The 15,108-nt window shown below is 43.5% G+C and overlaps 2 non-coding genes across 2 annotated transcripts; one reads left to right on the top strand and one right to left on the bottom strand.

Moving 5' to 3' along the window:
• Positions 1-2,242: 2,242 nt before the first annotated feature.
• Positions 2,243-2,314, top strand: trnah-gug (transfer RNA histidin (anticodon GUG)). Its single transcript has one exon. It is a non-coding gene; the product is annotated as a tRNA-His (tRNA).
• An 11,937-nt stretch (positions 2,315-14,251) lies between these two features.
• Positions 14,252-14,333, bottom strand: trnas-acu (transfer RNA serine (anticodon ACU)). Its single transcript has one exon. It is a non-coding gene; the product is annotated as a tRNA-Ser (tRNA).
• Positions 14,334-15,108: the final 775 nt, after the last annotated feature.

A 15,108-nucleotide genomic window follows, 5' to 3' on the forward strand; every position in this document is an offset into this window, starting at 1 on the left:
AAATTTTCTGTGGCTCCAATGCCGACTGACTGTTTGAAATACTGATCAGATCTTTGCGTGAAGTGTTAGGTTAAAATACTCATGAACAACCCAACTGGATAAACCTGTGCTCCCGATCTGTAGTATGTGAACGCATGTGATGAAAGCAGGAAGTCGTTCTCCAAGCAACTGGTCACTTCCTATTCATTATGTAATATCTTCCCTTCACAATAAATAAAAATCCACTCAGTTCAATTTACAATGCTTTAGGTGGAATATTAAGCCAAATCTTTCAAAATGCAGACTTTTGGAACCGAATCTTATTCAGCTGCACACATTAAAAGAATTTCTTTACATTTAAAGTCAACTAATTTAGACATTGTTTCCCTGCAACTTCCGACCGACTACACCCCATCCCTACACCTTTACCTACCCACACGCTGTGTCTCTCCTTGTGAAATTTATTCCTTGCATATCAACAAATGTGCCTTTCAAAATATTTTGAAAACCAGATTCTCGGAGTGACAGCGATTCTGTTCTCATCATTTCTTTCTCCTTCAAAGGTTTGATTAAAGGCATTGAACACCTGATATCTAGATGTTTACTTACTTGAAAGATGGAATTTTCCACCTATTTACTCTGACCAAACATTTCATAACCTACAAAAAAAACATTAAGTCTTCCTTGATTAAAGGATAACTGTTCTCAGTTTTCCAAGAAGACAAGTGAATAAAATCTCATCTTCAGTACACCCCCATCAGCATCTTCTCTAATGGCTTTACACCCCAGTAAACCCCGTCATTATCAATTCATGGAATCACAGAACCCTACAGTGCGTAAAGAGCATTTCAGTTAATCGGGCCGGTATCGACTCTCTGAAGAGCATCTCACCTAGACCCACCTCCCCTCCCTATTTCCATATATTTCACCTGAAGAAGGGGAATCCCTCCCCCCTTATGATTTCAAATAAACCTTTTGGAGTATAATCTGACGTCCTGTGATTTCTGACCTTATCCCCACATTTCCCATGGCTAATTCACTTAACTTACTTAATTCACTCCCTGGACAGGAGAGGGCAACTTGCCAATCAACCCAACCCTCCCTCTGAACACCAGTGCGAATTACTGAGACAATGTTCCATCATACTGATTAAATGCTGTATCATTTTGTAATGGTTTTATACCCTGGTAACAGCCTCATCAGAATAAATGAACCCAAATTCAATGTATCGAAACGGTACTCTGTCCTTTACAATTTCATTCGTGCTGCGGGAAATGCTTCTGCACTCATATTTGAATGTGTTTACGTTGTTTCTTCCTCAGCTTCCTGCTTCTAGTAAACACTTGAATCCGGAAGAAGTCTGTCAAATACTTTTCATTCCAACACAGTCACAAGGTGAAGTTTGCAGAAGGCACGTGTTTGGCCGTTCACTGACACACAGCCTTCCTGAGAGCTGCAGTCCTTCCCCACCTTTATTCAGGCAGCACTGTCCTTCCTGTGACATGCCCCATCTAGAATAGAAGGACAGGTATCAATACCCACACTTGGGAATGGAGCGACAGTTTTAAAATATTTACACTGTCCCCAGTGGAGAATTGAGCCCTGTGACAGGCGGGGATACTAACTACTATACTACCGAGAACAAGAGTGTCAAAGGAGGCCCTTCAACCAAATGTGGCCACACTTCTCAAATACAACTGCCTAATGAACTGAATCACATTTCACAATTCTTACTCCACAGACTTATATGTCTTGGCATCACAAGCTCACATCTGAATATTTATTCAGGTTGTAAGGGTTTCTGTCGCTCTGAACAATGCAGATAGTATATTCCAAATTCCAACCACCCACTGGCTGATAAAGCTTTTTTGTACATCTTCGCGACTGCGCTACTCAGTTCCTCTGAATCTGTGGCTGGGAATTGGGACTATGTGGCAGCAGTGGTTACTGCCTTGTGTGGGGAAACTGGTGAAGTAGCCAATGTTAAACTGCATTACGATTGAAGCATACATTTCAACAACACCTGTACTGTCCCCGGAGTTTTTGATGTTTTGGAGAAATCTACTTATCTCAGCCTTCAGCATATTAATGATGGAATCACCACAGCCTCTGGGGGAACCGATATTAAACGGTCAGCCCATTCTGAGTTCCCACATATCTGCCACTGTTCGCTTAGCACTAATATTGTGCATTATTTGCGCTGCCTAATATGTCCTATGAGACTGTATTTATTGCACGCTATCAGCGCTCTCATCTGTGGGGTGCCGTGATCGTATAGTGGTTAGTACTCTGCGTTGTGGCCGCAGCAACCTCGGTTCGAATCCGAGTCACGGCAGTAATTCCTCTATCTGCTGCAGTTCTTGGGAAACACCAAGGAATCAGTTGTTTGGGTAAGGTAATTTTTTCCCTTCAAATTCTGCTCGCTCACATCTCTGTATTTCATATGTCAGAATTCAAATCCACCCGTTCTCAAAGATTTCACTCCTTCCTACCATCACTAACTGAACTTTTCATCCCACAGCCCCATTACATTAATTTAGAGATGCCGGTGTTGGACTATGGTGTAAAAAGTTAAAAACCATACAACGCCAGGTTGGAGTCTAACAGGTTTAACTGAGCACTAGTTTTCGGAGCACTGCTCTTTCATCATGTGGTTGCGGAGTCATTTCCTATTTCATTAAGGCATTGCAGAATCGAACACAGACTCTCACATTGATAGTGTTCAGTCTGCGCTGCTGCGGTCACCGTTGCTGGGTGAACGTGCCCCAACCCCACCATCGGGACCTGCAGATCAACTGATCCATTTGGTTACGGCTGTTGTGAGGCCAATCCTCAGGTAGCAGCTTTTACTGATATGGACTTGCGATTATGGGCGGTCAAGCTCAGGAAAATGACACAGGACAATATCGAGGAAAAGCGACTTCTTTCAGACAGATTAGTTTCACGGGTTTTCCGCAATGGCCGAGCACTGTTACCACGGAACTGTTAACTCAGATACAGAGCAAATGGACCAGAGACCCGGGTTTGACTCCAACCATGCCAGGTGTTAGAATTGGGATACAATACATATCTGGAATTACGAATCTAATAACACCTATAAATACATGGCCAATTGTTGAAAAAAACAAAACCATCGTGTTCACTGACGTCCTTTGAGGAAGGAACCTGCTATTCTTACCTGGTCAGGCCTCGATGTGACTCCAGACTCACTGCTATACGGTTGAGTCTCGACTACCCGCTGTGCAATTAGGGACCGCAATCAATACTCCCGAGACAGTCACGCCCTCATTCTGTAACAGAATAGGAAAAAAAGTTAATTTAGCTCTCGCTAGATTCCTGTGTGCAGTTCTGCAACTCACAGTATAGCAATGATGTGATGTCACTGCGAACGTTGCAGGAAAGATTCAATGGGATATTGTCTGGGCAGAAGAGTTTCACTTATGAGGAGAGATTGAACAGACTGGGGTTGTTTGTCGCCGAGCAGAGGAGATTGGAGAAGACATAACTGAGATGTACAAAATAATGACGGATATGGATAGGATAGACTGAAAGAAGCGTTTGTTATTGATGGAGGGATCGAACACTGGGGCCAAGAGATTTCGGGAAAAGGCAGAAAGGTTTGATTATATGTGCGGAAAGGGTCAGAGAGGCGGAAACATTTTTAACCTGAAAAAAATTCAGATGTGAATTTGTGATGACAAGGAATGTAAGTCTATGGGCGAAACGATGGAAAACTTGATTGAGGTCGTTGAGCAGTTGTGTTGGACAAGTGCGGGCACAACAGGCTGAAGGGCTTCCTTCGATGTTGTTGTCCTCCACAGTATCGTGGTTAGTGTCCCCTCCTGTCTCAGGACTCAATTCTCCGCTGGGGGCATCGAAAATGTTTTAAATCTGTCACTCTGTTATCCAGTGAAGGTTATTAATGCCTGGCCTTCCATTCTCGGTGGGACGTGTCACAGGAAGGACAGTGCTGTCAGAATCAGCTGGGGAAGGACTGCAGCTCCTGGGGAGAGAGTGTGTCAGTGAAAGTGCTAACACGTAACTTCTGCAAACTGCACATTGTGTTTGTGCTGCAATGAAAACCATTATATAGAGTTGTTCCTGACTGATATGTTTATTTAAAGCAGGAATCTGAGGAAGAAAACAGAGTAAACCCATTCAGATCTGAGTGCAGAATCATTTCCAGCAGCACTAATGAGGTTGTACAGCGTAGAACCGCGTTTGGATGCATTGAATTCGGGTCGATGGGCGCAGCTTGCTTTCACTAGGCTGAGTTACCAGTGTGTAAAGCCATTAAACATGATACAGATAGTGTTCAATGTGATGGTACCTTTGCTCAGTATTTCACTCTGCTGTTAAGTCTGTAGGTTAGGTGGATTGGCCATGTTAAATTGCGCTGATGTGTCCAGGGAGTGAATTCAATAAGTTAAGTGAATTAGTCATAGGGAACGCAGTGATAAAGTCACACGATGCCAGGTTTTTATTTCAGTAGGTTTATTTGAAATAACAAGCCAGAGGTATGCGGGGATAGAGACTGGAGCTAGGTCTGGTTGAGATTTTCTTCAGAGTGTCCTTACAGACTCGATTGGCTGAATTGTACTTTCTTCATTGTAGGGAATCCGTGATTCTATCAGAGAGAGGACAATGCCAGCGCTTACTGGGGTACAAAGACATTAGATATTATGCTGACAGCGTTTAGTGGGGATAGAATTTTATTTATTTGTGTGTTTGAAAATTTGAAACTGAACAAAATAAAACCGAATGTAAGTTTTCCAGAGTATGTGAGGTTTGGAGAGAGGAAATAGGTGGTAAATTCTGTATTTCAATTCGGTAAATATCTGAACGTCACTCTTTCAAGAATATCGATGTAGGACAAAGAAATGATGGGAATAGAATTTCTGTCACTCTGAGAATCCGTTTCCAAAATATTTGGAAAGGCATATTTCGAGACACACAAGCAGTGAGTTTCACCAGGAGAGAGAGACAGCCTGTGGCCAGGTAAAAGTGTAAAAGAGGGGTGTGGAGGATGGAAGGTGCGAGGAAACAAAGTCTACTTTGGATAACTTTAGATGTAAAGAAAAATCGGAAACGTATGCAGCTAAAAAAGATTCAGCAAAAAAATTAAGAGTTTTGAAAGATTTAAATTAATATTCCCCATGAAGTATTATAAATGCAACAGAGCCGATTTGGTATATTGTCAAGGGAAGATCTTCAATAATGAACAGGAAGTGACTCGTCTCTTGAATATCGATTTCCTGCTTTAATCATATGCCTTAAATGGAGGATATTCGCCGTGATGTTGGGTTCATTTGATACCCACTGAAATCTGCCAAAGTAATTAAGCATCAAAACTGATATCTTTTCTTGTAGTTCAACCTTCTGTTTTTCTCATCAGTATTTCATTTAAACTGAAATATTTTCGGAGCAAAATTGAATACAACATTAAACGTTCCAATGATAGAAATCCAATTCACTTCCGATCATTGCAATGAACAGAGTGAGGTTGCAGCAAAATTAATAAAATGAAATGAACAAAACTGCTTTTCTGGGAATTTTACCCAGTCCGGGTTCAGTCATATGAGAAAGACTATCGAGCTAATACATCACCTTCACTTCTCTCTCCATATATACTTCTTCACGTGAGAGAGAAACTATGTGAAGAAATTATGAGTCAAGACTAAATGTGCGTGTGAATGTGACGGGAATTTCTTGTTCGCTGGTTCATTCTGAGACAATTCCGAATCGGAATGAATCAAGGACAGGTATTCCTTCCAAGGACGATGTAAATTCATTGGATTTTGCTGGTACTATTGTCCCGCTGAAAGCAGAAACATAATGATGTGGATTCGCCCTTTGCCACGGGCTAAAGTGGCCCAAAGGTTAAAGCGATGGTTGCATTTTTTTATGCATGTGTGGATTTGAATCCTACTCTGGCTGTTACTTCTATCAAACGCAGCTGTGGTTTCCCTCCGTGCCTCGCATCTTTAGTAGACATTGGATGGAGAAATTTGCTCTTGCCCTTCATTGCACCGGAGATTTGTGATAAATCTATACCACATCAAAGTCGAAATAAAGCAATTTATTTCTGTTGTAAGTTAAATTGGGATAATAAAATTGAGTGCAACATTCCGTTCATCCTTTCATTCCATCTTGACTTTCTCTGAATTTACATCAAATGAAACAAATAAGGAGAGATTAGATCAATAGTTTATCCAGTGGTGTTGTGAATGAATATTTTGATGTAACATTCCACATAAAGGTCTGATCAGTATTTTAAACAGTCAAGTGGAATTGGAACTGCAGAAAACTTCTTTAATGAAACAAATTTTACATTCTTTCACAAACTATTGCTGTGTGATTCATACCGCGATCCATCATCCAGCATGATCACCATCTTGCCAACAACATTAGATTCCCCCAATTTTATCAGCAATCACACCTTCTGCACATATCCATCTGTGGTGTGCACAATGCCATTTGTTGTTTCCAGGCGACAGCACATTTCTTGTTCATCAGCTTATGAGCCTCGTTGCTGATCTGTCTGATCAGTTTGAGAAAACTTTTCTATCACTACATCCCATCACCACAGAATTCTAAACTTATCACTAAATAATGTGTTAGACAAAATGATGTAGAATTGCAAGTCGGCCATTGAGCCCATCGAGTCTGCTCCACCATTCAATGAATTCATGGCTGATCTGATAATCCTCAACTCCATTCTCCTGCCTTACCTCGACAGAGCTTCATCGTCTTTCTGGTTAAATATCAGTCTGGTACAGTTTGGAAATACAGAAAACTCAGCCTCAACAACAGTTTTGGTTAGGAGTTCCAATGATTCACTGGCCCCTGAGCAAAGAAATTAATCCTCATTTCTGAACTAAATAGGCAATAACTAATTCTGAATTCATGTCCTCTGGTGCGCTTCATACCTGAGGGTAAACCACCTGCCCATATCTACCCTGTCAAGGTCCCACGAATATTGAATGTTTATAAACGTAATTATGTGTTTATAGAGCTCCCCTCCGCCTCCTTTGCTTCAAGGAGAATAATCCCAGCCTTAAAAAAAATTCCACTGAGCTCCATTTTCTCCGGTGTTGACAACATCCTCGTAAATCTCTGCTGTCCCCTGCAGCTGCCTTATATATTATTAAGGCAGGTGGAGACAGTTATGTAAGGCAACGGTTGAAATTTCAAGCACAGAGGGAGTTGGAAATTGAAATCAGACAGCGATTGGAATCAGATTTGTCCACACAAGGATGAAATAGAGTAATGATAACTCTGACAAATGAGAACCTAATCGTATCCCATTGGCACTCAATGGTTTTACTGTAACCCAGTTCCCCTGAGTAATCGTCCACGGAGCTAGTATTTAGGAAAAAGAGATTGAGACTGGCTATTAGCCTAACCTCGATGGTGGGCAAGTTGTTGGAGGGAATCCTGAGGGACAGGATATACATGTATTTGGAAAGGTAAGGACTGATTTGGGATAGTCAACATAGCTTTGTGCGTGGGAAATCATGTTTCACAAACTTGATTCAGTTTTTTGACTAATTAACAAAGAATATTGATGAGGGCTGAGCAGTAGATGTGATCTATATGGACTTCAGTAAGGCGTTCGACTAGAGTCCGCATGGAGACTGATTAGCAAGGTTAGATCTCACAGAATACAGAGAGAACTAGCCACTTGGATACAGAACTGCCTCAAAGGTTGAAGACAGAGGGTGGTGGTGGAGGGTTGTTTTTCAGACTGGAGGCCTGTGACCAGTGGAGTGCCACAAGCATGGGTGCTGGATCCTCTATGTTTTGTCATTTACATAAATGATTTTTATGCGAGCATCAGAGGTACAGATAGAAAGTTTTCAGATGAAACCAAAATTGGAGGTGTCGTGGACAGTGAAGAGGGTTACCTCAGATTACAATAGGATCTGGGCCAGATGGGCCAATGGGCTGAGAAGTGGCAGATGGAGTTTCATTCAGATAAATGTGAGGTGCTGCATTTTGGGAAAGCAAATCTTAGCAGGACTTATACACTTAATGGTAAGGTCCTAGGGAGTGTTGCATAACAAAGAGACTTTGGAGTGCAGGTTCATAGCTCCTTGAAAGTGGAATCGCCGGTAGATACGATAGTGAAGAAGGCGTTTGGTATGCTTTCTTTATTGGTCAGAGTACTGAGTACAGGAGTTGCGAGGTCATGTTGCGGCTGCACAGGACATTGGTTAGGCCACTGTTGGAATATTGCGTGCATTCCTTGTCTCCTTCCTATCTGAAAGATGTTGTGAAACTTGAAAGGGTTCAGAAAAGATTTGCAAGGATGTTGCCAGGGTTGGAGGATTTGAGCTACAGGGAGAGGCTGAACAGGCTGGGGCTGTTTTCCCTGGAGCGTCAGAGCTAACGGGGGGGGACCTTATAGAGGTTTACACAATTATGTGGGGCATGGATAAGATAAAAAGACAAGGTTTTTCCCCTCGTGTTGGGGAATCCAGAACTAGAGGGCATAGGTTTAGGGTGGGGGAAAGATATAAAAGAGACCTAAGGGGCAACGTTTTCACGCAGAGGGTAGGATGTTTATGGAGTGCTCTGCCGGACGATGTGGTGGAGGCTGGGACAATTGCAACTTTCAGAGGCATTTGGATGGGTATATGAATAGGAAGGGTTTGGAGCGATATGGGCTGGGTGCAGGCAGGTGTAATTAAATTGGTTAGGGATATCTGTTTGGCATGGATGGATTGGACCGAAGGGTATGTTTCCATGCTGTACATCTCTATGACTCTATTACTCCACATAAACACTCTGTCACCAAAAAACATGTTCGTTGATAGCCAGTTTTTGATTATAAACTCAACTTATTGATTTTTTTGAGGAGGTGAGCAAGCATGTGGATGAGGGTAGAGCAGTGGATGTAGTGTACATGGATTTTAATAAGGCATTTAATAAGGTTCCCTATGGTGGCTTGTGGAAAGTCAGGAGGCCGAGGAGAGTGGGAAATTTGGCCAGTTGGATAGAGAACTGGCTAACCAGTCGAAGTCAGAGTGGTGGTAGATGGTAAATATTCAGCCTGAGGCCCAGTTACAAGTGGAGTTCCGAAGGGTTCAGTTATGGGTCCTCTGCTGTTTGTAATTTTTATTAATGACTTGGAAGAGGGAGTCGAAGGGTGGGTCAATAAATTTGCAGACGATACGAAGATTGGTGGAGTTGTGGATAGTGAGTAGGGCTGTTGTCGGCTTCAAAGAGACTTAGATATGATGCAGAGCTGGGCTGAGGAGAGGCAGATGGAGTGCAACCCTGTCAAGTGTGAGGTTGTCCATTTTGGAAGGACAAATAAGAATGCAGAATACAGGGTTAACAGTAGGGTTCTTAGTAAGGTGGAGGAGCAGAGGGATCTTGGGGTCTATGTTCATAGCTTTTTGAAAGTTGCCACTCAAGTGGATAGAGTTTGTAAGAAGGCCTATGGTGTATTAGCGTTCATTAGCAGAGGGATTGAATTCAAGAGTCGTGAGGTGATGCTGCAGCTGTACAGGACCTTAGTAAGGCCACACTTGGAGTACTGTGTGCAGTTATCGTCGCCTCACTTTCGGAAAGATGTGGAAGCTTTAGAGAGGGTGCAGAGGAGATTTAACAATATGTTGCCTGGAATGGAGAATAGGTTGTACGAGGATAGGTGAGAGTGCTAGGCTTTTTCTCATTGGAACGGCGAAGGATGAGGAATGACTTGATAGAGGTTTATAAGATGATCAGGGAAATAGATAGAGTAGACAGTCAGAGACTTTTTTCCCGGGTACAATAGAGTGTAACAAGGGGACATATATTTAAGGTGAAGGGTTGAAGGTATGGGGAGATGTCAGGGGTAGTTTCTTTACCCAGAGAGTGATGGGGGCATGGAATGCCCTGCCTGTGAGAGTGGCCAAGTCAGCATTACTGGTGACCGTTAAGCGGCAATTGGATAGGTACATGGATAGATGCTTACGCTAAGACAATTGTTTGGCACAACATCGTGTGCCGAAGGGCCTGTTCTGTGCTGTATTGTTCCTTGTTCTATGCTCTACGTTCTAACTCATTGCTCCATGAATCCTACATCGTTTATAAGGCACAAATGAGATGTGGAACATAACTCTCTCTATTTGCCTAGATGGGTGTAACTTCAATAACACTTAAGGTACTAGGCACCATCCACGACAATGCAGTCACTTGATTGTACCCTCTTCAATACCTGAATATTTAGTCCTTTCACCGCTAAGGCACAATTGCAGAGAATGCACCAACTACACAATGCACTGGCGTAAGTCATCCGGGCATTTTTGACAGAACCTTCAAAGCTCAACAACAGTACTGACTCGAAGGACAAGGTTGGAAGATGCAACGAAACACTACCATTTGAAAGTTCCCCTCCAAGGCCCATAGCACCCTGACTTGGATAGAAATCAGTGATAAACTCATTGAATAGTAAAGCAGTCTTGATGGGCAAAGTTGCATACTTCAGACCTCCATCTTTTATCTTAAAATTTAATAAATGTTGATTAACGCAGTGACCAGACTTGTGCTCAGTCCTTCAGCTATTCGCTATACTGGTGTGTGCTAAATTCTACTATCGTCCTCAACCTGTGGTCAACCATCGAAAATATCCAAAAAACATCTCATTCAACTGATTCTCCTCAAGATGAAAGTGGTGCTGGAGATGTCCAACAGGTCCAGCAGCATCTGAGGAAAATTCAATGTTTCAGGCAGATGCCCTTCATCAGGAACAAGACTGTGAGCCTAGGGGTGGAGAGATAAATGGGAGGGCCTAGGTCTGGGGAGAAGGTCGCTGAGAGTGCAGTAGGTAGATAGAGGAGTAGGTGAAGGTGATATGTCAGAGAGGAGGGTAGAGCGGATAGGTAAGAATGAAGATACACAGGTGGGACAGGTCAGGAGGACGGTGCTGAGCTAGAAGTTTAGAACTGGGGTAAGATGGGTGAGAGGAATTGAGGAAAATGATGAAGTCCACATTGATGCCATGGGGTTGAAGGATCCCGAGGAAGAAGATGAGGCGTTCTTCCACCAGGTGTCAGGTGGTGAGGGAATGGCGATGGAGGTGGTCCAGGATCTGCGAGTCCTCAGGGGAGAGGGAGGGGGAGTTGAAATGTTTGACCATGGGGCAGTGGAATTGATTCTTGCAGGTGTTCTGCAGATGTTCTCTGAAGTGCTCTGTTAGAAGACATCGCTCTACCCAATTTAGAGGAGACCGCATCTGGAGCAGCAGGTGTAACGAGTGATATGTGTGGAAGTACAGGTGAACTTTTGATGGATGTGGAAGTCTCCATTGGAGCCTTGGACAGAGGTGAGGGGCAAGATGTGGACTCAGGTTTTGCATTCCTGCGGTGGCAGAGAAAGGTGCCGGGAGGAAATGGTCGTCCATTGGAAAGGTCTTTGAGGAAAGTGGATAGGTTTGGGGAAGGGAAATATATCCCGGCTGGTGGGGTCAATTTAGAGGTGGTGAAAATATCGGGCGATAATTGATTTATGCGGAGGTTGGTGGAATGGAAGGTGAGGCCCTTCCTCTGTCCTTGTTCTGTCCTGGCCGTGTTTTGAGGTGTGGGGTTCATGGATGGAGGTGCAGGGCATGGCTGGGATGCGTTAGAGAACATCTTCAAACACATGGGAGGGGACGTTCCGCTCCTTAAAGAAGGAGGCCATCAGGTGTGTTCTAGGTTGGAACTGGTCTTCTGGGAGCAGATACGGTTGAGGTGGAGGAGTTCTGAACACAGGATAGTATTTATGCAGTAGGTGGTTTGGGAGGTGGTGTAATCCAGATAGCTGTGGGAGTCAGTGGCTTTGCAAAAGAAATCAGTAACACTGACCTCCAAAGATATTTTTCCCTCCTCACCCCATCCACTTTCCGACAAGACAGTTCCCTCCACGACTACCTAGTCAAGTCCACGCCCTTTAATGACCCAACCTCCCTCCCAACACCTTCCTCTGCCACCACAAGAATTGCAAACCCTGAGCCCACGCACCCTCCACCTCCGCCAAATGCCCCAAAGAAGCCTTCCACATCCATCAAAATTTCACCTGCACTTCCACACATGTCATTTATTGCATTCGTTGTTATCGATGCAGTTTCCTCTAGAGTGGGGCCGCCAGACACCTTCTCACAGAGCGCTTCAGAGAACATCTCCAGGACACCGGCAACAATCAACCCCAATGCCCGTGACTGAACATTTCAACTCCCCCGCCACTCTCCCGAGGACATGCAGGTCCTGGGCATCCTCCACCACCACTCCCTCACCACCCGACGCCTGGTGGAAGAATGTCTCATCTTCTGCCTTATGACACTTCAACCCCATTGCATCAATGTGGATTTCTCCAGTTTCCTCATTTCCTCTCCCTCACCTTTCCTTAGTTCCAACCTTCCAGCTTGGCACCGTCCTGCTGACCTGTCTCACCTGTCTATTTTCATTCCCACCTATCCGCTCCACCCTCTTCTCCGACCTAACACTCTTATCCCCTCCTCCATCCACCTATTGCACTGTCAGCCAAATTCTCCCAAACCCCAGCCCTCCCATTTATCTCTCCAACCTCGAGGCTCCCAGCCTTATTCCTGATGAAGGCTTTTGCCCAAAACGTCATTTCTTTCTGCAACTCGGATGCTGCCTGACCTGCTGTGCTTCTTCAGCACCACTCTAATCTTGACTCTGATCTCCAGCATCTACAGTACGCACTTCAGTACAACTGATTCCCCTGTCCATTGATCTTCAGTGATCATGAATGTCCATTCCAAGATCTCTTTGTCTGTCTACACCACATAGGATACTCACTGTTATTGTTTCTTCTCCCAAATTTCTTTAACACTCATTGGTCTGGATTCAATTCTGTTCGACTTTTTTCCTTTCCACCTGATTGATGCATCCCTGCATTCTCTGACATTCTTCATAATAGTCAACTACGCGACCAATTGTTGCATCGTCAGCAAACCTCTGAACCATGGCTCCTATAACTAAGTCTAAATATTTGGTCTACATCAGAAAACTGTGGAACTCCACTGGAAACACCCATCCAAACAGGGTTCATTGCTGGTTGGGATTAACAGCTGCAATAACAGTAGAATTTAATTCCTGCTGTCATTTGTAAACTTGCTAGTGACTCCGTCAGTTGGTCTCCAGAGTGATCACTTCTCACGTATGAGAGTGGTGAATGACCTGTGTGTATTGTGACTGAGCAAGTGAGTTTTAACATGAGCAGGTAATTGAATCCCTTCCTGCAGACACCCCATGGCCCTGACTGCTTGGTACTGCGGGTATTCTTGTGTCTGTTTAGTTTGATAATCAATTGAATTCGAGTCCACAAAGGCACGATTCCCATTTTCCGCATTATCCATGTATTTTTATTCTTCCTTATTCTCCCAGGGATTGTAATCATTGGTCTGAAGAGGATCTGTTATTCATTCTTAATTCACCGTGAACTGAGTCAGAGGGCATTCATGGGTGAACTACGTTGTCATCCATCTTGACATGTGGTGTCCTCTTCTTTCAACCACACGGGTATTAGAAAGAAACGTCTATTAATGACATGCGTATAAAGGCACATTAAATCATTTTTCGTGCTAATTCTGCATGAATTTGCGATTATTGATCCACAGTTTAGGTTCAGTCCCTACAGTCAACATGCTGACTTCTCCAGTTGTTCATAGTTCAATGTGATGCATCCAGTGTGTGCATAACGTTTTGGAGCTTGATTCCCACATCTTGTGTTTATCTGTGCCTTGTTCCCAGCCTTCATCAATGGCGAGAGCAACGGGCGAGGAAGAGACCAATGTGTAAGTCTTTCCGTACTTATGCATGGCACCCACATCTGCAATTCTCTACTGTGCATTTATAGTCAGTTCTCGGTGCCCCAACACCCACGCCCTGCCCCTTTTGAAATATTTCCATTATTTTGTGCAGTTTTTCTGTGCTCTTCTCACCAAGATGAATCACTTCTACTCAACCTGTTCCAGATTTCATTTGACAAAACAGTCATTAAGAATCCCATTACATAAACACGCCCTTCACATCTCTTGTATTTTGGTTTTCCTGGATCTCTTTCATACGATAAAAGGTCCCAGCTGCTCGACTTGAAAAAGAAAATCGCGTTGCTTTTCATTATCCCGATGTGATCTACGTTTCAATGCAGTTTAGGCAACTGACTCAAATTATTCTTTGAGATTTTATGATAGCGTCGATGCATATAAATTGACCATTGGAGTTCCAATTTCAATAAGACAGGTGTCAACATACAAAAATAGCAACATTGAAAACAGCGACGAGAGTGGAATTCTAACCCACGCGCGCAGAGCGCAATGGATTAGTAGTCCATCACCTTAACCTCTCGGCCACCTCGTCACATATGCTGGCATGTGTATGAACTTATGAATAAGTGAATTGCGTAAATTATGCTGAACAGTAGATATTTCTCCCTGGTCCAGTGAAATGCTAAATAGCACAGTACGGTCCCAAGACTATGGTCTGACCTCTGGGTTGTGGGGCAACGGCATTCCCACTGTGACACTCTGCTCACAGTGATCTGAACAAAAATGAAGAAAAGACTATGTAACAAAGTCTGTTGAAATCTGTGAATATTTGAAGTCAACGGAATGAAGAACCTGAAAAAGCAGGAGGTGTTCTTTCAAGAAAGAGTTGGATAGAGCTCATAAGGGTAGTGTAATCAAGTGTTGTGCGGATAAGGCAGGAACAGGATACTAATTGAGAATGATCATCCATAATCATAATGAATGGTAGTGCTGGCTGGAAGGGTAGAATGGCCTACTCCTGCACCTATTGTCTATTGTCGATTAAATTGCCTGTAAGGAATTGTTTTCCGGACTGGAGGAGAGTGCATAGTGCTCAATGTCATTATTCGGAACACCTTTCTTCTGCTCAGATATTTTTGACACGCACCTGTGTACAGAACAGACAACTTCAAAATCCTAAATGAGGTTAAACTGACAATTGAATTCAACAATGCAAAAACCTTGATCTGTGTCATTTTCCTGGGCCATGCTACAACAAGTCACTGTATGATCACAGCAACACAGTGAGCAAGTGTCAGAAGGAAAATGAGTGCAGTACCAGAGAGAATGCTGGGAGCAGCAGTTGACACACGGGGAAGTGCATTTCC

The sequence above is a fragment of the Hemiscyllium ocellatum genome, unplaced genomic scaffold (assembly GCF_020745735.1).
Source record: "Hemiscyllium ocellatum isolate sHemOce1 unplaced genomic scaffold, sHemOce1.pat.X.cur. scaffold_403_pat_ctg1, whole genome shotgun sequence".
NCBI lineage: Eukaryota > Metazoa > Chordata > Chondrichthyes > Orectolobiformes > Hemiscylliidae > Hemiscyllium > Hemiscyllium ocellatum.